Source organism: Carcharhinus amblyrhynchos, chromosome 22 (assembly GCF_965287045.1).
Source record: "Carcharhinus amblyrhynchos chromosome 22, sCarAmb.v2.hapA, whole genome shotgun sequence".
Taxonomy (NCBI): domain Eukaryota; kingdom Metazoa; phylum Chordata; class Chondrichthyes; order Carcharhiniformes; family Carcharhinidae; genus Carcharhinus; species Carcharhinus amblyrhynchos.
In genome coordinates, this window is record NC_137345.1 from 40,793,073 (window position 1) to 40,818,229 (window position 25,157).

A 25,157-nucleotide genomic window follows, 5' to 3' on the forward strand; every position below is an offset into this window, starting at 1 on the left:
TAGCGAGTCTTCTTACCTGTCTTCAGCTTCAAGTCTAAATGACTGAAAATCCGATCCAGAAGCGTGACTTCAGCACATCCCCAGCGAAATCCTGACCAAGACAGGCCAGAATGTTCAATTCCACATCTTAAGATCCAATCCTTTTCAATAAAAATGAAGAAAAAACGAGTGTGAACTTTTTACACGCTCTGAAAAAAAAGTTCCAATAATTTACCTCACAATCATAGGGATAGTACAGTGGAACCAGTTCCTCACAGAGTGACTCACTGCTGAAACACAGTTCAGTTTATTTTCTAACCCGCAGGCACCTTGGCATTTAACCTGTGTGTGCCTGAACCTGTGATTTATAAATCTTTGTGTTATTCACTATTTAACGCAGTTAACATGCCCAAATCTGTGAATGGTCCCCAATTTATCCAAAGGCTCGATATTAACATGCATCAAGGGAATAGGCTGTGAATGGGTCTGAACAGGTCTGAGCACTGTTCTTGCTCAGGGAAGTATTGAAATCAGAGCTTTATGACTGTTGGTGGACTTGGATAGGGTGCTAAGTCCTTCAAATTCAAACAAAAGGGAGATATGCAAATCATTCTTGTGGGACAAAGGCCTTACTGTTAGAAAAAGATTATGAGGAACTACACTAAAAAGCTGCAAATAGCTTCAAATGGACAAACACCAGAGTTAATATCTGTGATCAGAATGATAATGACCAAGCTTTTTAAATATAAATGAAACCGAAAAAGAAAATGCTGGAAAATCAGAGCAGATCTGGCAGCATCTGTAAGGAGAGAAAAGATACCCTTTCAAGTCCAGATGATCCTTTGTCAAAATTTTTTAAAGTTTATTTGTTAGTCACAAGAAAGGCTTACATTAACACAGCAATGTAGTTACTGTGAAATTCCCCTAGTCACCATACTCTGGCGCCTGTTCGGGTCAATGCACCTAACCAGCCTAAACCATCTTTCGGACTGTGGGAGGAAACCGCAGCACCCGGAGAAAACCCATGCTGACATGGGGAGAATGTGCAAACTCCGCACAGACTGTGACCCAAGACGGGAATTGAACCTGGGTCCCTGGCACTGTGAGGCAGCAGTGTTAACCACTGTGCCACCGTGCCAATTCCAGCATCTGCAGTGATTTGCTTTTATCCAGTGTTTTTATTAAATATAAATGATTTCAGTTGTTAAGTCTGATGAAAGATCATCCAGATTCAAAATGTGGTTATATTCGCTTTCCACACATGCTGTCAGACCTGCTGAGATTTTCCAGCATTTTCTGTTTTTTGTTTACTTTCATCAGTTGTTAAGTCAAACATTTTATTTGAATGAAATGAATTGTGTGCACAATCTTCAAAGAAAATTGAATTGGGAGATTTTTTTTCCGCCTGGGGCTTAGCATTCATACTGAGGTTTTTTTAAAAGCACTTTGTGGCCACTGAAGTATTGTTGAAGATAAAAGCAAATTATTGTGGATGCTGGAATTTGAACCAAGAACAGAAGATGCTGGAAAATCTCAGTATTTTTGAAATGTGGTCACAGCTGTACTGTAGGAAAAACAGTCATTAATCTACACAAAAACAACAATGTGATAATCACCAAATAATGTGCTTTTGTGATGTTGATTGTGAGATAAATGTTGTCCAGGACACCAAAAATGTGCAAGATACAATCTAAGGAGATCCATCAAAGATACCAAAAGACAATACTAGACCAAGCTAGAATCCCAGGCTAGCCACACCGACCCCCACCGACTATGGCAAGGTCTGCAAGACATAACAGGCTACAAAATGAAGGCACGTAAAATCGCCGGTTCCAACACACCGCTCCCTGATGAACTCAATGCATTCTATGTCTCTTTTGAGCAAGAGGTCAGCAAGAGAATGCCCTCCACCCTGAAAGCCCTGGATGAACCTGTATCTGGGGTCACCATTGCAAATGTCAGAGCAGCTTTCCTGAAGGTCAACCCACGGAAGGCAACTAGCTCGGATGGGGTATCCAGACGTGTACTCAGGTCCTGCACGGATCAGCTGGCGGAGGTATTCACAGACATTTTCAACCTCTCTTTACAACAATCTGAGGTCCCTATCTAATTCAAGAAGATGACCATCATCCTGCTACCTAAGAAAAACCAGCAGCATGCTTTAATGACTATCAGTTGGTGGCTCTGACATCAATTATTATGAAGTGCTTCAAAAGGTTAGTCTCGGCACAAATTAATTCCAGTCTCCCAGACCACCTGGATCCACTAGTTTGCCTACTGCCACAACAGGTCCACAGCATTTATATCCCTGGCGCCACACTCGACCCTGGAACACCTAGATAACAAGTTCACCTATGTGAGAGTGCTATTTATTGATTCCACCTCATCCTTCAACACTATTATTCCCACGCAACTTATCTCCAAACTCCGTGGTCTGGGTCTCAGCACCTCCCGCTGCAACTGGATCCTGAACTTCCTAACTCACAGACCACAATCAGTAAGGTTAGGCAACAACACCTCCTTCACAATCATCCTCAACAACAGTTCCCCATTGGGCTGTGTTCTCAGCCCCCTACTATACTCCTTATACACCTATGACTGTGTGACCAAATTCCCCTCCAATTTGATTTTCAAATTTGCTGACGACACCACCATAGTGGGTCAAATCTCAAACAATGACGAGACAGAGTACAGGAATGAGACAGAGAATTGGTGAACTGGTGCGGCAACAATAATCTCTCTCACAACGTCAACAAAATGAAGGAGATTGTCATTGACTTCAGGAAGCATAAAGGAGAACATGTCCCTGTCTACATCAATGGGGACGAAGTAGAAAGAGTCGAGAGCTTCAAGATTTTAGGCGTGCAGGTCACCAACAACCTGTTCTGGTTGCCCCATGCCGAAACTATAGTTAAGAAAGCCCACCAACACCTCTACTTTCTCAGAAGACTAAGGAAATTCAGCATGTCAGCCACGATTCTCACCAATTTTTACAGATGCACTATAGAAAGCATTCTTTTTGGTTGTATCACAGATTGGTATGACTCCTGCTCTTCCCAAGACCACAAAGAACTACAAAAGGTCATAAATATAGTCCAATCCATCATGCAAACCAGTCTCCCATCCATTGACTCTATCTACACTTCCTGCTGCGTCGGCAAAGCAGCCAGCATAATTAAGGACCCCATGCATCCCAGACATTCTCTCTTCCACCTTCTTCCTTCGGAAAAAGACACAAAAGTCACGTACCAACCGACTGAAGAACAATTTCTTCCCTGCTGCTGTCAGACTTTTGAATGGACTTTCCTTGCATGAAGTTGATCTTTCTCTACACCCTAGCTATGACTGGAACACTACTTTCTGCACTCTCTTGTTTTCTTCTCTATGTACGGTATGCTTTGTCTGTATAGCATGCAAGAAACAATACTTTTCACTGTATCTTAATACATGTGACAATAATAAATCAAATCAAATCAAAAAAGATAGATTAACTGGTCATGCTAAATTGCCCCTTCGTGTCCCAGGATGCGTAGGCTAGAGAGATTAGCAGGGTAAATATGTAGGGTTACGGGGATAGGGCTTGGGTGGGATTGTTGTCATGCAGACCCGATGGGCTGAATGGCTTCCTCCTGCACTGTAGGATTTCTTTGAAACTCAGCTGCTCTTCAAAATAGAATCCTGCAATTTCTTATAATCTATCCAAATTGGCAGACAGGGTCTGGGTGTAACATCCCACCTCAACAATGGCATCTCCGAGAGTGCAATCTCCATCAGTGCTGCACTAGATTGTCAGTCTTAACCTTTATGCTCCAGTACTGGAGTGGGAATTAAACCTCATACTTTGCAACTCAGAGATTAGTGTGCTTTTAAAGGCAATGGTTAATGCTGTGGCTAGTAACTTCCTCAGAGAGGCAATCAACATCAGATTGTCACTCCATAGTGACTTATTTGGGCTTAAGTTGTAAAATGGCTGTCTCGCCTGACCTCCCTAACTTAGAGTAGGTGAGACATGTTCCCGGCTCCAGCAGCAAAGTGGAAAAGGGGGCAAAGGAGGACACAGTCCCTCTTTACAACACAAGCTGCTGTAAACATAGAACATAGAACAGTACAGCACAGTACAGGCCCTTTGGCCCTCGATGTTGTGCCGAGCTATGTCCGAACCCAAGATCAAGCTACCCCATTCCCTATCACTCTGGTGTGTTCCATGTGCCTATCCAAAGCAGGTGAGTTCAAAGATTACACTGAGAGGGAGAAGATAAGTTGCTCAGCAAATGTGATGTAGGCGTTCAGACATCAACGGGGAGTGGTGGGGGATCTGGACATGCGGGTGGAGGGGAGGGTTTAGACTTCAGGGGATTGCAGGTCAAGGGGGCAGGTCAGGCAATTTGGGTCAAAGGGATCGGGTCAGGTGATTTTGTCTACACTGTGACACCTTGTAGTAGGATCATGTGGATAGTGAACAGGATGGATAACTGTGGCTGGCTCTCCCCCTCACTCCCAGCACAAAGTCCAGCTGGAGCAGGTTTGAAAATGTTGAGCCTGAGGAAAGCAACACAGCGCAGAAATAGTTAAATAAATCGCAGACCTGTGTGTGTTCCTTAGTGAAGGGTCTGACAACGCCAGGTTTAAGTCCAACCGATTTATTTGATAGTAAACTCACTAGCTTTCAAGGTTTCCCTCTTCTTCAGGTGAATGGTTGGACGTAAACCTGCCACGGTGGCAGGTGGGCACTGCCCCGACCAAATCAGTTGGACTTAAACCTGGTGTCGTCAGACTTTTTACTGTGTTTACCCCAGTCCAACGCCGGCATTTGGCCTTGGAGGGAGTGCAGAGGAGGTTTACTAGGCTGATACCGGAGTTGAGGGGGTTGAGCTATGAGGAGAGGCTGAATAAACTAGGCTTGTACTCGTTAGAGTTTAGAAGAATGAGGGGAGATCTCATTGAGACCTTTAAGATGATGAATGGGATGGATAGGATAGAGGTGGAGAGACTCTTCCCGCTCAGAAAGGACAGTAGGACTAGGGGGCACAGCCTGAAGATAAAGGGGGGGCGGTTTAGAACGGAGTTGAGGAGGAACTTCTTCACTCAAAGGGTGGTGAATCTCTGGAATTCTCTGCCTGTTGAAGTGGTGGAGGCTGCCTTGCTAAATATTTTTAAGACGCGGGTTGATGGGTTATGGGGAGAGGGCGGGAATGTGGAACTGAGCCACGACAGATCAGCCATGATCTTATTGAATGGCGGGGCAGGCTCGAAGGGCTGGATGGCCTACTCCTGCTCCTATTTCTTATGTTCTTATGTTCTTATGATTGGGTCAGCGGATCTGGTCAGAAGGATCAGGTTGGGGGATTGTGCCAGGAGAGTCAGGTCAGGAGAGGTGATTGGGGCAGGGCCCTGAGGTGGGTGGGGAGAGGTGTATCGGATGTAGGGTCGGGTCAGGGAGGGATAGGATTGGGAGGAGCTGTTAATATTGTTAGGGGGTGAGGTGTTCATTGGGGTAATGGGCCGGGGGCATCGTGCTGGAGGATCAGGTCTGGGTGAAGGTTCGAGTTGCAAGTGTAGCGTCGTTGGTTGGTTCAGTCAGGTTGAGAAGGAATTGGGTTGGTGGGGTGGGGGTCGGGCTGGTAGAGCTGGGAATATTGATAAGGTGAGATGCTTCATTGCAGTGGTGGGAACGGGGGTGGGGGATTCCTCCAGGAAGGTTGGGGTGTGCAGGTTGCATGTGCAAGGCTGGGTCTGGTTGTTTTAAATACTTACTCTAAAGTTAGGAGTCTTTTATCCCCTCTAACTCTTTCTGAGTCACTATCAGAGTAAAACTAACAGAACCATTTGAAGTTAGCGATTTGAATAATTTTGTCAGATTCTTCTCAGCCCAGCACAGTTATCCAGGGAAAGTTAGCGCTCCTAGACAATTGCCAGATAAACCTTTACCAGGGAACATCTGAGAGGGATTCCCCAATACCTCATTGGAGTACTCCCAAAACCAACACTAGGAAGCCAGGAAGGACTATTACTTACATGGCGAAAAACTGCAGCATGCGACGGTGCAGAGGGACCTCGGGGTCCTTGTGCATGAGTCGCAAAAACCCAGCTTGCAGGTGCAGCAGGTGGTCAGGAAGGCAAATGGGATGCTGGCCTTCATAGCGAGGGGGATTGAATATAAGATTAGGGAGGTCTTGCCACAACTGTACAGGGCACTGGTGAGGCCGCAGCTGGAATACTGTGTGCAGTTTTGGTCGCCGCACTTACGCAAGGATATTTTGGCCTTGGAGGGAGTGCAGAGGAGGTTTACTAGGCTGATACCGGGGTTGAGGGGGTTGAACTATGAGGAGAGGCTGAATAAACTAGGCTTGTACTCGTTAGAGTTTAGAAGAATGAGGGGAGATCTCATTGAGACATATAAGATGATGAATGGGATGGATAGGATAGAGGTGGAGAGGTTCTTCCCGCTCAGAAAAGACAGTAGGACTAGAGGGCACAGCCTCAAGATAAAGGGGGGGCGGTTTAGAACGGAGTTGAGGAGGAACTTCTTCACTCAAAGGGTGGTGAATCTCTGGAATTCTCCGCCCGTTGAAGTGGTGGAGGCTGCCTCGCTAAATATATTTAAGACGCGGGTTGATAGGTTTTTGATAGGCAAGGGGATTAAGGGTTATGGGGAGAGGGCGGGAACGTAGATCTGAGACACGACAGATCAGCCATGATCTTATTGAATGGCGGGGCAGGCTTGAAGGGCTAGATGGCCTACCCCTGCTCCTATTTCTTATGTTCTTAAGTTATGTCCTTACATATTTCAGTCACCTAAAGGAAGGCTCTATTATTTGAATAGAAAGAATATGCAAGGTTATAGGGAGAAGGCAGGAGAATGGAACTGGGTGAGCTGCTCATGAGGAGAGCCAATGCAGACATGATGGGCCAAATGGCTTCTTCCTGAACAATATCAATTCTTTAACTTGCAGAGAAAGTTTCCAGCTATATATACATCTGCTCACTTCCAAATTTGCTTTCTAATCAGCTCTAGAACTCCCAAGTCCCTGTCCTCAGTCAATTTCTGAGGAAAGGTCATTTAAAGTTGGACTTGATATCAGCTGGAAATAGGATCACCCTCCAGCCAGCAATGGGATGAGCTCTTTTCCCAATGGGACGAGCTATTTACCAGAGGGCTGCCTCACAGCGCCAGGGACCCCGGTTCAATTCTGGCCTTAGGTCACTGTCTGTGTGGAGTTTGCACATTCTCCCCATGTCTGCGTGGGTTTCCTCCGGGTGCTCCGGTTTCCTTCCACAGTTGAAAGATGTGATGGTTAGGTTGATTGGCCATGCTAAATTGACCTAGTTCAGGGGACTAGCAGACTAAATATGTGGGATTATGGGGATGGGGTCTAGGTGGGGTTGTGGTCTGCGCAGACTCAATGGGCCAAATGGCCTCCTTCTGCACTGTAGAGATTCTATGATTGGGCTCCGGATGCTACTGACCCAGTCAGAATGCTGGCAGCTCAGAAACCTCAGCCAACAATGAGAGGAGCAAGTAGGAGTCCTCACAGAGGGATTATTTAAAATCCTGGAAGGCCAGAAGCGAGCTATCGCACTGACTGGGGTGGGGGGGGGCAAGCAGCATTCAGCTGTGGAAAATGCCAGCGCTAATCCTAGTTCCAGAAATCCCTGCTCCACCACTCTTCCCAACAGCTGCCACCGTCAGGAATTGCTTCTACATTTGGCTTACAATGACCAATTAATTCTGCTTGCTCGAGCGTGGTGCTGAAGGCACTGTGCTCCCTTGTTCCAGCCCATTTGGATTATTAGGTGTCCTTTTCAGAGCAGGATGTAAAATGTTAAAAAGACCGGATAGAGCAGATGAAAGAAAAGTATTTCCTCCAGTGGGGGGTGTCAAAAACATTAACATTAGAGCGAGATTATCTGGGAGGGAAATCAAGAAACCCTTTTCACACTAAAAATAATGAGAAACCTGAAACTTACTCTCCGTAAAACTGCTGAGGCAACAATTGGAATTCTCAAAGCTCAAACTGGAGGATTTTTATTGAGGGTAGATGGAACTAAGGTACAGAGCAGCCATGATATAACTGAATTAGAGAACAGGCTCAAGGGCTGAATAGTCTCCTCCTGTTCCTATAGAAGTTGTTTCTGTATTTCGGGGCTTTACCTGTCACATGAGCGAGCCAAGTTTAACTGCTGGCCAATGCCTCTTGGCCCTAGCCTCCAAAAACAGCTCATCTGACGTTGCACATGACACAGGGTCCGTCTGGTCAGTACTTGGAGATTGCCCGGGAATGCCATGTGAAGGAGGGTCTTGACCAGTGAAAGAAAGAAATCCACTGCTACATTTCCCTAAATTATAACACTTCAAAAAGGCCTCATTGGTTAGAAAGCACTTTGGGACATCCTGACATGATGGTTTCAGTGAGATACATTCCGGTGACTGTTTCTTCATGAAAGGTGTAAAATCTGACCACAGCCCACACACATGCACAAACACGCACACACAAACGTATGCCACACAAACTTATGCACACCCTGACGCAGGCACACGCACAAATTCATATGCATGCATACACATACATGCACATGCAAACATATGCACACACAAAAGCATGTACACATATAAAAGTGTACACATACACAACAATATGCACACAAACAAACACACACACACACACACACACACACACACACACACAAAGTAAGCATATGCTTCAATCAGGAGTGAGATTTGAACTCATTCAAAACCCTTTCACTATTAGAAAGCTAGGATTGGGCACCAGGATCTATAGAGGCCAACCAGGAGCAGGAATCTTGGTTGAACATCACCACACCCTGTCCCTAAACCATTGAAATCATCTGAACGATGCCAATAATGCCACTAAGGAATTTTCACAATAACTTCATTGCAGCGTTCATGTAAGCCTATTTGTGACTAATAGATAAACTTTATCTTTACTTTACCTTTCTGACCATTTCTCTCTGTCATGAGGAGAGAAAGAGGATGATTGCTGTTACATTTAAATGAATCTACCGTCTGCCCACCATGGAATTGGAGCAGGTGAAAGGTGAACATTTCTTCCTATTTAGCCTATCTATGTCCCTCAGAACTTTATACACCCCATCAGCCTTCTCTGCTCTAAGGAAAACAATGATGTGGAGATGCCGGCATTGGACTAGGGTAGGCACAGTAAGAAGTGTCACAGCCCATGGATGTCCCACCCACCTGATGAAGGAGCAGCACTCCGAAAGCTTGTGGCTTGTGCTACCAAATAAACTTGTTGGACTTTAACCTGATGTTGTGAGACTTTTTACTAAGGAAAACAATCCAGCCTCTCTTTATAGCTGAGACACTCCAGCCCAGGCAACATCCTGGCGAATCTCCTCTGCACTCTCTCTAGTGTGTCATATATAAAAGCTCCTGTTTAACTTTCCTCCTGACTGTGTATCTATTTCCAAGTGGAAACAGGACAATGCAGGAGAGCATTGGCTTCTTGCTTTTTGTTTCATCATTAGCCAAACAGAACATGACACCTCTGCGGAAAGATGGAACAAGTTTTAAATCACTCTCACAGTGCAACAGTTTCCTGTTCCTTTCTCAGGAGAGTACTTCTATATAATGTCCTCCTCCTTTTGTATTCTGCATGAGAAAGCTGTACTTTGTAAATACTGAGATCCACTGTGCAGACCACAGGCTCAAACTAATCACACAAGGCAAGTTTCCCACATGCTGTCTAGAAATAAGAGTCAAAAGATAGCCCTTAAAACATAATCAACATACAATTAAAATAAGGGACAATCCCTTTCAAATGCAGTACAGTAGGTCACCCTGACATTACCTTTACTGAAATCAGTAACAGGTCGATACTTGAGTACAATAATGAGCTGCATTGCTGGTGATGCCATATTGGGGTGAAACATTAAACCAAAGCCCTGTCTGTCCCTCTCAGATAGACATAAGAAATCCCACAGAACTCTTCAAACAGAGCAGGGGTGCCCTGCCAAAACGTAACCCTGAATTAACATTGTTAGATTAGATCAAAACAGATTATCTGGTCAGTATCTTTTTATAGTTAATGGGATCTTGCTGTGTGCAAACTGTCCCTCCTATTTCTCTCCAATTCAAAAGTGGTTGCAAGTCATTGGCTGTGAAGTGCATTGGGATGGCTTTATTCTTAATCTGATTGGCCAGGTAGTTGCAAGGCAACCCGAAAGGCAGGATAGGTTTTCCAGAAATGCTGAATAGGCCGGGATACTGCTCTTTAGATATTCCTGGTTATAGTCTCTAGATAGACCTGGTCATGGTCATTAAGATTATTAAAGAGTTGGATAGGATAGATGTAGACATGACCTTTCCACATGTGGAGATCTTCAATATAAGACAGTCACTCATAAATTCAGGAGGAACTTCTTTACCCAGAGAATGGTTAGAATGTGAAACTCACTACCACAAGGTGTAGCTGAGGTAAATAACATTGATACCTTTAAGGGAAAACTACAAATGCCACAAGGGAGAAAGGAATAGAAGGATAAATTGATGGGGTAAAATCAAGGGCTTCTAAACTCTGGCTTGTGACCCCCAGTGGAGTCACAGGTCTCAGCCTCCACCAAGCAGCAATGGTGACTGCGGAAAGGAGACTGCCCCGACTCCTCACAGACAGCAACCCAATCTGGGAATCAAACCCAGGTCCCTGGTGCTGTGAGCCAGCAACGCTAACCACTGTGCCATCCCACAGGATTGAGAAGAGAGGTCTGTGGGTGTGCGTGGTGGTGGGGGAGGGGGAGGGGATGGAGGAGTGGAGGCAGTTGGGGAGAGAGGTTGTGTGCGGAGGCGGAGGGGACAGAAGTACGTGTGTGTGTGGGGGGAAGAGAGGTGTGTGTGGGGCGGGTAGAGGGAGGAGGGGAGTGTTGGGAAGAGAGGTGTGTGTGTGTGATAGGAGGAGGGTGTTGGAAAGAGAGGTGAGTGTGTGTGTGTCTATGGGAGGGAGAAGAGGTGTGTGTGTGTGGGGAGGAGGGGGAAGAGATGTGTGTGGGAGGAAGAGGTTTGTGTGTGTGTGGGGGGAAGTGGAAGAGAGATATGTGTGTATGGGGGGGGGAAGAGAGGTGTGTGGGGGGGGGGGAAGAGAGGTGTGTGTGGGGGGGGAAGAGAGGTGTGTGGGGGGGGGAAGAGAGGTGTGTGTGGGGGGGGGGGAAGAGAGGTGTGTGGGGGGGGGGAAGAGAGGTGTGTGTGGGGGGGGGGAAGAGAGGTGTGTCGGGGGGGGGGGAAGAGAGGTGTGTCGGGGGGGGGAAGAGAGGTGTGTGGGGGGGGGGGGAAGAGAGGTGTGTGGGGGGGGGAAGAGAGGTGTGTGGGGGGGGGAAGAGAGGTGTGTGTGGGGGGGAAGAGAGGTGTGTGGGGGGGGGGAAGAGAGGTGTGTGGGGGGGGGAAGAGAGGTGTGTGGGGGGGGGAAGAGAGGTGTGTGGGGGGGGGGGAAGAGAGGTGTGTGTGGGGGGGGGGGAAGAGAGGTGTGTGGGGGGGGGGGGGGAAGAGAGGTGTGTGGGGGGGGGGAAGAGAGGTGTGTGGGGGGGGGGGAAGAGAGGTGTGTGGGGGGGGGGAAGAGAGGTGTGTGTGTGGGGGGGGGGAAGAGAGGTGTGTGTGGGGGGGGGGAAGAGAGGTGTGTGTGGGGGGGGGGGAAGAGAGGTGTGTGTGTGGGGGGGAAGAGAGGTGTGTGGGGGGGGGGAAGAGAGGTGAGTGTGTGGGGGGGGGGAAGAGAGGTGTGTGGGGGGGGGGAAGAGAGGTGTGTGTGGGGGGGGGGGAAGAGAGGTGTGTGTGGGGGGGGGGGGAAGAGAGGTGTGTGTGGGGGGGGGGGAAGAGAGGTGTGTGGGGGGGGGGAAGAGAGGTGTGTGGGGGGGGGGGGAAGAGAGGTGTGTGGGGGGGGGGGAAGAGAGGTGTGTGTGTGGGGGGGAAGAGAGGTGTGTGTGTGGGGGGGGAAGAGAGGTGTGTGGGGGGGGGGGAAGAGAGGTGTGTGGGGGGGGGGAAGAGAGGTGTGTGGGGGGGGGGAAGAGAGGTGTGTCGGGGGGGGGGAAGAGAGGTGTGTGGGGGGGGGGGGAAGAGAGGTGTGTGGGGGGGGGGGGGAAGAGAGGTGTGTGGGGGGGGGGGAGAGAGGTGTGTGGGGGGGGGGAAGAGAGGTGTGTGGGGGGGGGGGAAGAGAGGTGTGTGGGGGGGGGAAGAGAGGTGTGTGGGGGGGGGGAAGAGAGGTGTGTGGGGGGGGGGGGAAGAGAGGTGTGTGTGGGGGGGGGGGAAGAGAGGTGTGTGTGGGGGGGGGGAAGAGAGGTGTGTGGGGGGGGGGAAGAGAGGTGTGTGGGGGGGGGGGGAAGAGAGGTGTGTGGGGGGGGGGGAAGAGAGGTGTGTGGGGGGGGGGAAGAGAGGTGTGTGTGGGGGGGGGGGAAGAGAGGTGTGTGGGGGGGGGGGGAAGAGAGGTGTGTGTCGGGGGGGGGGAAGAGAGGTGTGTGTGGGGGGGGGGGGGGAGGAGGGGAGTGTTGGGAAGAAAGGTGTGTGTGTGTGTGTGTCTGCGCGCGCGCGTGCGGGTTGGGGAGGTGGCCAGGGTGTTGGGAAGAGAGGTGTGTGTGTGTGTGGGGTGGCAGTGGGCGTGGGTGGGGGGAGGAACGATGGGAAGAGAGGTGCATAGATGTCAGTGAAGCCGGAATCACTATGGGCGGAATGGAAAATTTGACAGACCAGCAAATAGTCTGTTGATTTCAGGCAGGATGAGGAAATTCCACCGTGTGTGTGTGTGTGTGTGTGTGTGTGTGTGTGTGTGTGTGTGTGTGTGTGTGTGTGTGTGTGTGTGTGTGTGTGTGTGTGTGTGTGTGTGGAGAGTGAGAGAGATTTGGGAGTGGGGCTGTTTGCAATGTGGGATGGGGGTGGATGGATGGGGTTAAAGGACTTCACTGAATCTTCCCTCACTAGAGGATACGGAGAGTTTGGCTGAAACCTAGACAGACGCATAAATAATAAAGGTTCTCACAAAGCACTTCAAATCTCAAATTTTCACATGATGTATTGTTATATACTGATCTGTAATATGCGAGTTTTAATAACTATATGCTGAGTGTTACCATGCTGCTTTATTGCTGTTCTTCTTTGCTGGTGTCTCATTAGCTTTCAAACGTTAAATGGAATCAGATTGGAAAACAGTTTGTTAAGTATTCAGCTAATGAAGTGTGTGATGAAGCATAAATCCCAGCATTGACCAGCTGGGCTGAAAGGCCTGTTCTGTGCTCTAAGTACTTTGGAATACTTTGTACAGCCTATTACAATATTATTTTATATATTTCAGAGGAAGAAGGTTCTTGTTATAATGGGAGTGCAGCCAAGTTTACCAGGCAGATTCCTGGGATGACGGGTCTGTCATATGAAGAGAGACTAAATTGGTTAGGATTTTATTCATTGGAGTTTAAAAGAGTGAGGGGGATCTCATAGAAACTTATAAAATTCTTTGATTTGATTTGTTATTGTCACATGTATTAATATACAGTGAAAAGAATTGTTTGTTGCGCGCTATACAGAGAAAGCATATCGTTCATAGAGAAGGAAACGAGAGAGTGCAGAATGTAGAGTCACAGTCATAGCTAGATTGTAGAGAAAGATCCACTTAATGCAAGGTAGCTCCATTCAAAAGTCTGATAGCAGCAGGGAAGAAACTTCTTTAGTCAGTTCATACATGACCTCAGACTTTTGTATCTTGACGGAAAAAGGTGGAAGAGAGAATGTCTGGGGTGTGTGGGGCCCCTTAGTTATGCTGGCTGCTTTGCTGAGGCAGCGGGAAGTGTAGACAGAGTCAATGGATAATGAGAGTCTTGATGCGTGATGGATTGGGCTATATTCACAACCTTTTGTAGTTTCTTGTGCTCTTGGGCAGAGCAGGAACCATACCAAACTGTGATGGTTCATCTGTAAAAGTTGGTGAGAGTGGAAGCTGACATGCTAAATTTCCTTAGTTTTCTGAGAAAGATGAGCAGCTGGAGTACTGTGCGCAATTTTGGGCGCCGTACTTACGCAAGGATATTTTGGCCTTGGAGGGACTGCAGAGGAGGTTTACTAGGCTGATACCGGAGTTGAGGGGGTTGAGCTATGAGGAGAGGCTGAATAAACTAGGCTTGTACTCGTTAGAGTTTAGAAGAATGAGGGGAGATCTCATTGAGACATATAAGATGATGAATGGGATGGATAGGATAGAGGTGGAGAGACTCTTCCCGCTCAGAAAGGACAGTAGGACTAGGGGCACAGCCTCAAGATAAAGGGGGGGGGGTGCAGTTTAGAACAGAGTTGAGGAAGAACTTCTTCACTCAAAGGGTGGTGAATCTCTGGAATTCTCTGCCCGTTGAAGTGGTGGAGGCTACCTCGCTAAATATTTTTAAGACACGGGTTGATGGGTTTTTGATAAGAGAGGGGATTAAGGGTTATGGGGAGAGGGCGGGAATGTGGAACTGAGACACGACAGATCAGCCATGATCTTATTGAATAGCGGGGCAGGCTCGAAGGGCTAGATGGCCTACTCCTGCTCCTATTTCTTATGTTCTTATGAGGCGTTGGTGGACTTTCTTATCTATAGTGCCAACATGGGGGGGACCAGGACAGGTTGTTGGTGATCTGGATACCTAAAAACTTCTAACAGGGTTAGACAGGATGGATTCAGAAAGAATGTTCCCTATGATGGGGAGTCCAGAACTAGGGGTCATAGTTTAAGGATAAGGGAACTGAGGTGAGGAGAAATTTCTTCACCCAGAGGGTGGTGAATGTGTAGAATTCACTACCACAGAAAGCAGTTGAGGCCAAAATGTGTGATTTCAAAAGGAATTAGCTATAGTTCTTGGTGTTAAAGGGGTTAAGAGATATGGAGGGCGGGGAAGGAGGAGATGGCATCAGGGCATCAAATTTGATCAGCCACAATCATCATAAATGGCACAGCAGGCTTGAAGAGCTGAATGGCCCACTCCTGTTTCTGTTTTCCATATATGGTTCTATGTATACCACTGCTGATCTTTCATTTTAGTTTCCAGGATGTCGGTGTAATTGGCAATGATAACATTATCGTCCATCACTTATTGCCATTGCAAAGGTGGTAATAGTGGGCCTTTTAATTTAACCAACTTTTTTCGTTAGAGTTTCCCCACATATAGTTGCAGAAAGTTCTACAACATGACAAATGGTACGATCTTCACAAGTGGTGGTCACAAGTTCGCTTCAAACCTCCCAGCTGCAGGCGAGGTCTGAGCACATTCTACTAACCAGACTGAAGTGCAACATGAAATGCAACAGAAAGATTTGCATTGCAGCAGCTTCTTATCATATCTCTCTCAGGAGTAGCTCACTGAACTACTTTGAAGTGCAGTGCCCAGCACAGCAAGATCCCAGGCAAGGCGTGGAGATGAAATAGCAGCTCTTTTTTTTGAGTTGGAGAGAAGGCTGCTGACCAGTTTGAGGATGAAGGGTAAACCTTTTAGGACTGAGGTGAGGGGGAGATTTCTTCACCCAGAGGGTGAGGAATCTGTGGAAAACAGAGCAGTGCCACTGCATCCACTTTATTCACCTGAGCTAACAGACTGGGCTTCAACTTGATGTCTTCTCGAGGTTGGATTATGAGGAGAACCCCAGGGGAGGCTTCAAATTAAATGTGTAGAATCTATGATGTGAAGGTGCCGGCGTTGACTGTGGTAGGCATGGTAAGAATTCTCACAACACCAGGTTAAAGTCCAACAGGTTTATTTGGTAGCACGAGCTTTCGCAGCGCTGCCCCATCATCAGGTCAGTGCAGGATTTGGTTCACAAACAGGACATTAAGACACAAACTCTATACAATGCGAGTGGAGAAAAGGATAGTCACAGGTTAAAGAGGTGTGAATTGTCTCCAGCCAGGACAGCTAGTGAGATTTTGCAAGTCCAGGCAAGTTGTGGAGGTTACAGATTGTGTAGGTTGGATCTTCAGGTAAGCGTTCTCCAAGGCGGCCTTCACGACACATGACAACGCAGAATTACTGAACAAAAACTCATAGCCAAGTTCTGCACACGTGAGTACTGCCTCAACCAGGATCTCGTCACACTATTTGTAACCCCCTCGACTTGTCTGGGCTTACAAAATCTCACTAACTGTCTGGCTGGAGACAATTCACACCTCTTTAACCTGTGCTTAACCCTCTCTTCACTCATATTGTCTGTACCTGTAAAGACTTGATTACCTGTAAAGACTCGCATTCTAACCATTATCTTGTAAATTGAGTCTGTGTCTATGTATGCCCTGTTTGTGAACAAACTCTTCACTCACCTGAAGAAGGAGCGACACTCTGAAAGCTTTTGGTACCAAATAAACCTGTTGGAATTTAACATGATGTTATGAGGCTTCTTACTGTGCTTACCCCAGTCCAACACCGGCATCTCCACACCATGGACGTCTCCTCTCAGGCTCAATAGTACTGCCGTGTTCTGTATATTCCTGTCACTATGCTGCCCTCCACAGCTAAGCTCCACTACGGCAGGACACAATATCGATACTGCACATTCTTGGCTTTCTCTCTGCCAGTTCTGTACGTGGCGTGACTGAAACTAGCTGGGAAATTCCTCTGAGAACCTCCCCAAAATAACTTAATCAGACATGGAATGGAAATCCCTGTCTACATGTGTGTAAACAAGGGAATGAAAGGGAGTAGACAACAAGTTGGGGTTGAAGTTACAAGCAGATCAGCCATGATCTTACTGAATGGTGGAGAGGAGCCGAGTGGCCTACTCCTGCTCCTAATTCCAATGTTCCACTGCATTGCTGCTAGCAATGGAATGGGAGCTACTGCAAGTTATTGATCTGTAATTCTGCCAATATTCACGCAAACCTCTAACCCTACCCTTCATTCTATTCAGAGATCCCATGTTCTTTCCCCATTCTGCTTTTCCTTAGTTCTGTACTGTCCTCACTGCATATAGTGGACAAATTCGTAAAAATACAATTCATCCCATATACATGATGGCCAAGACTCCACTATGACAACAGTCTGCCACAAACTGCATATCATTAATAAGGGAACCAAACTTGACTCTATGCAATGTTAAATACGTATGTAAGGAAAGTTAAATGCTAGCTAAACAGTCTATTAGAAGTTAAAAAGGGTTAAAAATGTAGGTAAAATTGTGGACCAGCCTTCCAACAAAAACATGTGGGCCCTAAGTTTGAACCGTCTTTCTCTGACATCTGCATCAATCTTACGAAGAGACTCTCAGTCTGATTCCGTATCACAGCGTAACACCAGAAGAACAGAGCAAACCATAAGCCAGTGTGACCAATTTCTTCAACGTCAGATTGTTCCTCATCTTGGGTCTTTGTACTTCTCATTCTGAGCAGGCGTTACATTTCCAATGTTGACAGTATCAGAGATGGCAGAAATGTTCCTGACATTCTAGCAGGTACATTGGTTGCTGGGATCTTAATGCTCAAACAAAGCGACTGATAAAGCACTTCTCCCACAAGCCTTCTGGGACAAGGGAAAAGTGCCCCTTGCCTACTCTTATCAAAGAACAAAGAGAAAAGTACAGCACAGGAGCAGGCCCTTTGGCCCTCCAAGCTCATGTCAAACATGATGTCCTAACTAAACTAAACAGAACAAAGAAAAAAAATGGAGGCATTGCTGAATGGGGGTACCTCCTTTCTGTTTACATCAGAATTCAACACAGGGCTATTCACTCTCTTCCAGCAAATCAAAGACTCAGATTATGGAAGCCTGAGTTGCAGTCAGACTGGTTTGTTTTAGGTACTTCATTGATTTTACTAAGGAGGTCGATACAGTTTTGAACAACATTACTTTCCTGTTTGCAGTCACGTTTGCTACTGGGGGACAAACCGTAACCCTACGATTGGTTAGAGTGATTTAAGAACACAAACATTAATTGGACCTGAACGACACGCTATTTACTTAGAATCACAGAATCCCTACAGTGCTGAAGGAGGCCATTCACTGCATTGAGTCTGTACCAAGAGCATCTTACTGAGGCCCACGCCCCCTGCCCGATTCCCTTAATCCCACGCATCTACTCCCTAACCTACACATCCTGGGACACTAAGGGGCAATTTAGCACAGCCAATTCACTTAACCTACACATCTTTGGAGCATGGGAGGAAGTCAGAGCATCCTGATAAAAGGTTATCAATCTGAATTGTTAGTCTTTTCCTCTCGACAGATGCTACCTGGATCTGCTGAGTACTCAACATTTCCTGTTCTTATTTCAGATTTGCAGTATCTGCTGTATTTTTATTTTGTTCTATTTATAAATGTTTGTTCTTGCACTCAGATCACCTGAAAAAAATACAAGCTGGGGAGTAAACACAACTTTTATACAAAATAAACGGAACATTTGGAAAAGTAAATTTGGAAAATCACATTACTGTGGAAGGTGAAAAACTATTTGCTTATTGATCTTTCAAAGATAGGTCATTCAAAGAGACAGCACAAATATGATGAGCTGAGAGCTCTCCTTCTAAGCTTGTCTCCATTTCAAACATTGATGTTTTAACTGGCAGGGGCTGTACTTGGATAATAGTTATTTGTCACACATGTCTTCAGAGCCCATTGAAGAATATTGACCTGAAATATTAACCTATCTCTCACTCCACAGACCCCCAAATGCTAGTTAAGTTGCTGAGTATTTTCAGCTGTTTTTGAGTCAGATTCCTAGCAGCTGCAGTACTTTTCTTTCGTATCACTTGGAATCAGAGAAAAATACAGATGAGGCCCATTAACAGTTCTTATCCTTGAGTCACAAGTGTAACCTTACTACACATTTTAAGGTGTGTTTTTTTAAAATCATGTGCTCTGCAGTTGTAAGCATACTTTTTCAGTTTGATTTCTCACGGTTGCCAGATTGCCCACTGCTTAAATCGGGGTTTGTTTATTTTTATTGAGATGTTTATGACTCTGCATTGTTAGGAGAAAACCTGGTTGGCAGTCTTGTGACACTTCTTTCATTTTCAATTTGAGTTTTTAGTTTTAGAAGGGACATCAAGCTGAAGAGAAGTCTCTCTCTCCCCCTCTGGTCTTAGAAATACTGCTGGCTAGCTGAAAGTAAAGTCTTGCCTTTCTGGAGGGGGAATCTGCTGTAGGTGGCTTACCTAGAGTCCCTGGCGTTTTAGGAAGCTGTTCTGATGTATCCAGAGAACTGCAGACTTCATCCAAAGGTCTCAAGTCCAGTATCATGTGAGCATTAGTCTTTGCTGTGTTAAACTGTTAGCAATAATAGGAAGACCAATTTCTACTCAGATGGGTGTATATTGAGAGAGGTGGATACTCAATGAGACTTTAAAGTTCTTGTGCATCAGTTGTTTAAAGGAAATGTGCAGATAAAGAAGGCAAATAGTATGTTGCCTTCATAACGGGAGGATTTGAGTATAGGGATATTTTACTGCAATTGTATACACCTGGGGTATTGTCTGCAGTTTTGGTGTCCTTATCTGAGGAAGGATGTCCTTGCTTTAGAGGAAGTACAGCAAAGGTTTACCAGGTTGATTCTTGAGAAGGCAGGTCTGTCATAGGAGGAGAGACTAAGTCAGTCAAGGTTATATTCGCTGGACTTTAGAAGAGTGAGAGATGTCTTTGAAACTTTTAAAATTCTAACAGGGTTAGACAGGGTAGATGCAGAAAGAATGTTCCCAATGGTGGGGGAGACCAGAACTAGAGGTCATAGTTTGAGGATAGGGGTAAACCTTTTAGAACTGAGGTGAGGAGAATTTCTTCACTCAGAGGGTGGTGAATGTGTGGAATTCACTGCCACAGAATGTAGCTGAGGCCAAAACGGTGTCTGATTCAAGAAGAAATTGGATATTGCTATTGGGGCTAAAGGGATCAAGGGATATGGGGGAAAGGAGGATCAGGATATTGAATTCGATGATCAGCCATGATTAAGATGAATGGTGGAGAAGGCTCGAAGAGATGAATGGCTATTCCAGCTTCTAGTTTCTATGTAAACCTGTGAAAAGGGTCTTTAGTCTATGGGAATGTTTGATTGGAACACATTACATATATTTGTTAAGGGTTATACATAATAGTGGTTGTTATGTTTCTTGTTGTAATTGATTAAAGTTCTTGCTAATTTTCTTACTATACCTGTTAACTATATTCTTGAATAAACTTTGTTTGATAAAAGCTTCCTAATGGGTCATTTGATTCATACCTGAAGTGAAACATCTCATGCGTATCCTTGCCAAATTCGAGAGGCAAAACTTATGGTTCAGGCAGGCTCCATTAAACAATTTGGAGTTTCTGACCTGAACCATAACATAAGGTTCCGGACTCAAGGACAAAAACTGAAGCTGACATTTCTGTGCAGTACCGAGGAGTGCTGAACTCTCTGAGATGCTGCGTTTCAGATGAAATGGAAACCGAGGCCTCATCTGCGCTCTTTAGCACACTAAAACCACCCCATCCATGATTTTGAGGAACAGGAGCTCCCCTGGGGTCCTGGCCAACATTTATCTTTTCAAGATGGCATTGGAGTGAGGCTATTTCTTTCAAGCTATGCCCAGCATACCTTCTAATTTTTTTTTTTACACTCGTTTTATGCTTCTACTTTCTCTACACCCTAACTATGATTGTAACACTATATTCTGCACTCTCGTTTCCTTCTCTATGAACATTATGCTTTGTCTGCATAGTGCAAGAAACAATACTTTTCACTGAAAACTAATACATGTGACAATAATAAATAAGTCAAGAAAGCTCTAGTTCTCCTATTGCCCCATAGCATTCAAGTTCCTCAACACTGGTACCATTCCAGTAAAGCTTGATGCCCAGAATTACAAACATAAGCTAGCTGAGGCTTTTGTAATATCTTTAATATTAATAGAGCCAAGAGTGCAATATGCTCTATTTTAAGAAACAGACTTCTCAGCTTGGCCAAAGATTTATGTACAAACATGCCACGTCTCTCTGCTCCTGCACTCCATTTACAATTGTACCATTTAATTCATATTGCTTTCTTTTGTTCTTCTTATCAAATGTACCATTTTGTACTGCATTGTGTTACATTGCATCTGCCCTTCACATTTTGCAAGTCAGTGTCCTCCAGGCATCTGTTATCCTACTTGTTCTTAGCAAGTCTCAGCCCTAGCTCTGAGTCACAAGGATCTACAAAAATCAAGGCTGTTGATCCAATGTGGCAGGAGTGAGAGAGTGCTGCACTGCTGGAAGTGCTGTCTTTAACATTGGCCAGATGTAAAAAGGGAGGCCCTTGCATCAACACAAGGTGCTGATGTAAGGATACCTGTGGCAGTAGTTAAGAAGAGCTGGGTGTGATGGGGGGTGGGGGTTATCTCTTACGTCCCGTCCAATATACATCCCTTGAAAATTGACATTACAAAAATAATATTATCTGGTGATTATCACATTGCTGTTTGCGAGAGCTTGGTGTGCACAAACTGGCTGCTGTTTCCTACATCACAGTAGTGACTATACTTCAGTGGCTACATGATGGCACAGTAGTTAATACTGCTGCCTCACAGTGCCAGAGACCCAAGTTCAATTCCAGCCTCGGGTCACTGTCTGTGTGGCGTTGTACCTTCTCTTGTGTCTGTGTGGGTTTCCTCCTAGTGCTCCAGTTTCTTCCCACACTCCAGCGGTGTGCTGGTTAGGTGGATTGGCCATGCTAAATTGCCCCTCAGTGTCTCAAGTTGTGTAGGTTAAGGGGATTAATGGGGTAAATACTTGGGGTTACAGGGAACAGGTCTGGGTGGGATTGCCCCTTAGCATCAGGGGGATTACGTGGGTTTACAAAGATAGGGCCTGCATGCGATATCAGTGCAGGCTCGATGGGCTGAATGGCCTCCTTCTGCACTGTAGGGATTCAATGTATAAACACAGGAGAGCACTTTGAGACATCTGAAGGTTGTGGAAAGCGTTATGTAAATACAAGAGTCTTTTTTAAGATCTTTATTTCATTTCCGAGTTTCGTATCTTCAGCCAGTTTTGAAATTGTGCTCTTGAGGTTCACACTGAGGCCATTAATACTGGAGGTATCACTTGCTCTGCAGCCTGAAGCAATTTGGCTGTCGCCCAACTCATTCATCCGGCATTACTACATCATCATTATCTCTGTTCAAGGTGGAGGTTTTGTGTTTGAAATACTTGCTGGCTATCAGCCGCTGCTCCCTACAAATGATGCCATCAGCCCCTTTCTGAGACACTCTGCACTTTGTCGCTTACAGCCAATGAAGTTTTTTTGAAATGGAGTTCCTACTGTAGTGTAGGAATCATGGCAGCCAATTTGTACACAGCACGATCCCACAAGCAGCAAAGTGAAATTAACTAGATGTTCTTTCTTAGTGATGTTGGTCCAGGGATAAATAAATAGTGACCAGGTCACCATGGAAAACCCCTCCGCTCTTGAAACTTTATGTAGATAGCCCAACTAGGGAAGGGGCCATACTGGATCTGGTATTGGGGAATGAGCCCAGCCAGGTGGTCAACGTTTCAGTAGGGGAGCAGTTTGGGAACAGTGACCACAATTCAGTAAGCTTTAAGGTACTGATGGATAAAGATAAGTGTAGTCCTCAAGTTAAGGTGCTAAATTGGGGGGAGGCTAATTACAACAATATTAGGCAGGAACTGAAGAATGTAGATTGGGGGCAAATGTTTAAGGGCAAATCAACATCTGGCATGTGGGAGGCTTTCAAGTGTAAGTTGATAGGGATTTAGGATGGGCACATTCCTGTAAGGATGACGGGTAAGTATGGCAAGTTTTGGGAACCTTGGATAACAAGAGATATTGTGAGCCTAGTCAAAAAGAAAAAGAAAGCATTTGTCAAAGCCAGGAGGCTGGGAACACACAGAGCAAGTGTGAAATAAAAGGAAAGTAGAAGGAAACTTAAGCAAGGAGTCATGAAAAACCATTCGCCAGTAGAATTAAGGAAAATCTCAAGGCTTTTTATATATATATGTAAAGAGCAAGAGGGTAGCCAGGGAGAGGGTTGGCCCACTCAAGGACAAGGGAGCGAATCTATGCATGGAGCCAGAGGAAATGGGCGAGTATTAAATGAGTGCTTTGTGTCAGTATTCACCAAAGAAAAGAACATAAGAAATAGGAGCAGGAGTAGGCCATCTAGCTCTTTGAGCCTACCCCTCCATTCAATAAGATCATGGTTGATCTGAAGTGGATCAGTTCCACTTTCCCGCTTTCTTCCCATAACCCTTAATCTCCCCATAACCCTTAAAAGGACTTGGTGGATGATCAGTCTGGAAAAGGGTGTAGATAGTTTGAGTCATGTTGAGATCAAAAAGGAGATGGTATTGGGGTTCTCAAGAAATATTAAGGTAGACAAGTCCCCAGGGCCTGATGGGATATACCCCAGGCAAGGGAGAACATTTCTGGGGCCTTGAGAGAAATCTTTGTATCTTCACTGGCTATAGGGAAGGTCCCAGAGGATTGGAGTATAGCCAATCTTGTTCCTTTGTTTAAGGATAGCAAGAATAATCCAGGTCATTACAGGCCGGTGAGCCTTACATCAGTGGTAGGGAAATTATTGGAGAGGATAAGAACATAAGAACATAAGAAATAGGAGCAGGAGTAGGCCATCTGGCCCTTCGAGCCTGCCCCGCCATTCAATAAGATCATGGCTGATCTGTCGTGGCTCAGTTCCACTTTCCCGCCCTCTCCCCATAACCCTTAATCCCCTCTCTTATCAAAAACCCATCAACCCGCTTCTTAAAAATATTTAGCGAGGCAGCCTCCACCACTTCAACGGGCAGAGAATTCCAGAGATTCACCACCCTTTGAGTGAAGAAGTTCCTCCTCAACTCCGTTCTGAACCGCCCCCCCTTTATCTTGAGGCTGCGCCCCCTAGTCCTACTGTCTTTTTTGAGCGGGAAGAGTCTTTCCACCTCTATCCTATCCATCCCATTCATCATCTTATACGTCTCAATGAGATCTCCCCTCATTCTTCTAAACTCTAACGAGTACAAGCCTAGTTTATTCAGCCTCTCCTCATAGCTCAACCCCCTCAACTCCGGTATCAGCCTAGTAAACCTCCTCTGCACTCCCTCCAAGGCCAAAATATCCTTGCGCAGGTGCGGCGCCCAAAACTGCACACAGTACTCCAGCTGCGGCCTCACAAATGCCCTATACAGCTGCAGCAAGACCTCCCTACTTTTATATTCAATCCCCCTCGCTATGAAGGCCAGCATCCCATTCGCCTTCCTGACCACCTGCTGCACCTGCAGGCTGGGTTTTTGCGACTCATGCACAAGGACCCCGAGGTCCCTCTGCACCGTCGCCTGCTGCAGTTTTTCGCCACGTAAGTAATAGTCCTTCCTACCATTCTTCCTACCAAAGTGGACCACCTCACACTTGCCAACATTAAATTCCATTTGCCATTTCCTGGCCCATTCGCCCAGCCTATCTAGATCCTTCGAGGCAGGATTTATTCCCACTTGGAAATAAGTGGACGTATTAGTGAAAGGCAACATGGTTTTGTGAAGAGCAGGTCATGTCTCATGAACTTGATCAAGTTTTTTGAGGAAGTGATGAAGATTATTGATGAGGGTAGGGTAGTGGATGTTGTCGATATGGCCTTCAGTAAGGCCTTCGACAAGTTCACTCATGGCAGACTGGTGCAGAAGGTGAAGTCACATGGTGAGCTGGCAAGGTAGATACAAAACTGGCTCAGTCAAAGAAGACAGAGGGTAGCAGTGGAAGGGTGCGTTTCTGAATGGAGGGCTTTGACAAGTGGCGTTCCTCAGGGATCAGTGCTGGGATCTTTCTGTTTGTAATATATATAAATGATTTGGAGGAAAATGTAACTGGTTTGATTAGTAAGTTTGCGGATAACACAAAGAATGGTGGATTTGTGATAGCGATGAGGACCATCAGAGGATACAGCAGGATATAAATCGGTTGAAGACTTGGGTGGAGAGATGGCAGACGGAGCTTAATCTGGACAAATGTGAGATAATGCACAATCCAACCGCCTTCTCCTCTCCACCCTTCTCTTCCTTTCTTTCTCCTCTTCTTTCTCCCATTCCCCTTCCATCCGCCTTCTCTCTGTCCACCACAGGCTAATGCGATTGGCCATGATGCTTCTGTAGTGGAATAGCTCAGCTGACACTCAGTCTTCAGACTCGAGGGCAAGGTGGATACTGGTGAACTGCATGTGCCCTAGTACGTGTTAACATGCTGGTTTCACTAC

At 46.0% G+C, this 25,157-nt stretch overlaps 1 protein-coding gene across 3 annotated transcripts in view; it reads right to left on the bottom strand.

Moving 5' to 3' along the window:
• Positions 1–25,157, bottom strand: part of LOC145357087 (F-actin-monooxygenase mical1-like) — a 119,979-nt gene that overhangs the window by 90,782 nt on the left and 4,040 nt on the right. For all 3 annotated transcript variants that reach the window (XM_080210194.1, XM_080210192.1, XM_080210193.1), the window contains exon 2: positions 17–140. The gene's annotated coding sequence lies outside the window, so the exon portion shown is untranslated. The remainder of the gene's footprint in view (positions 1–16; positions 141–25,157) is intronic.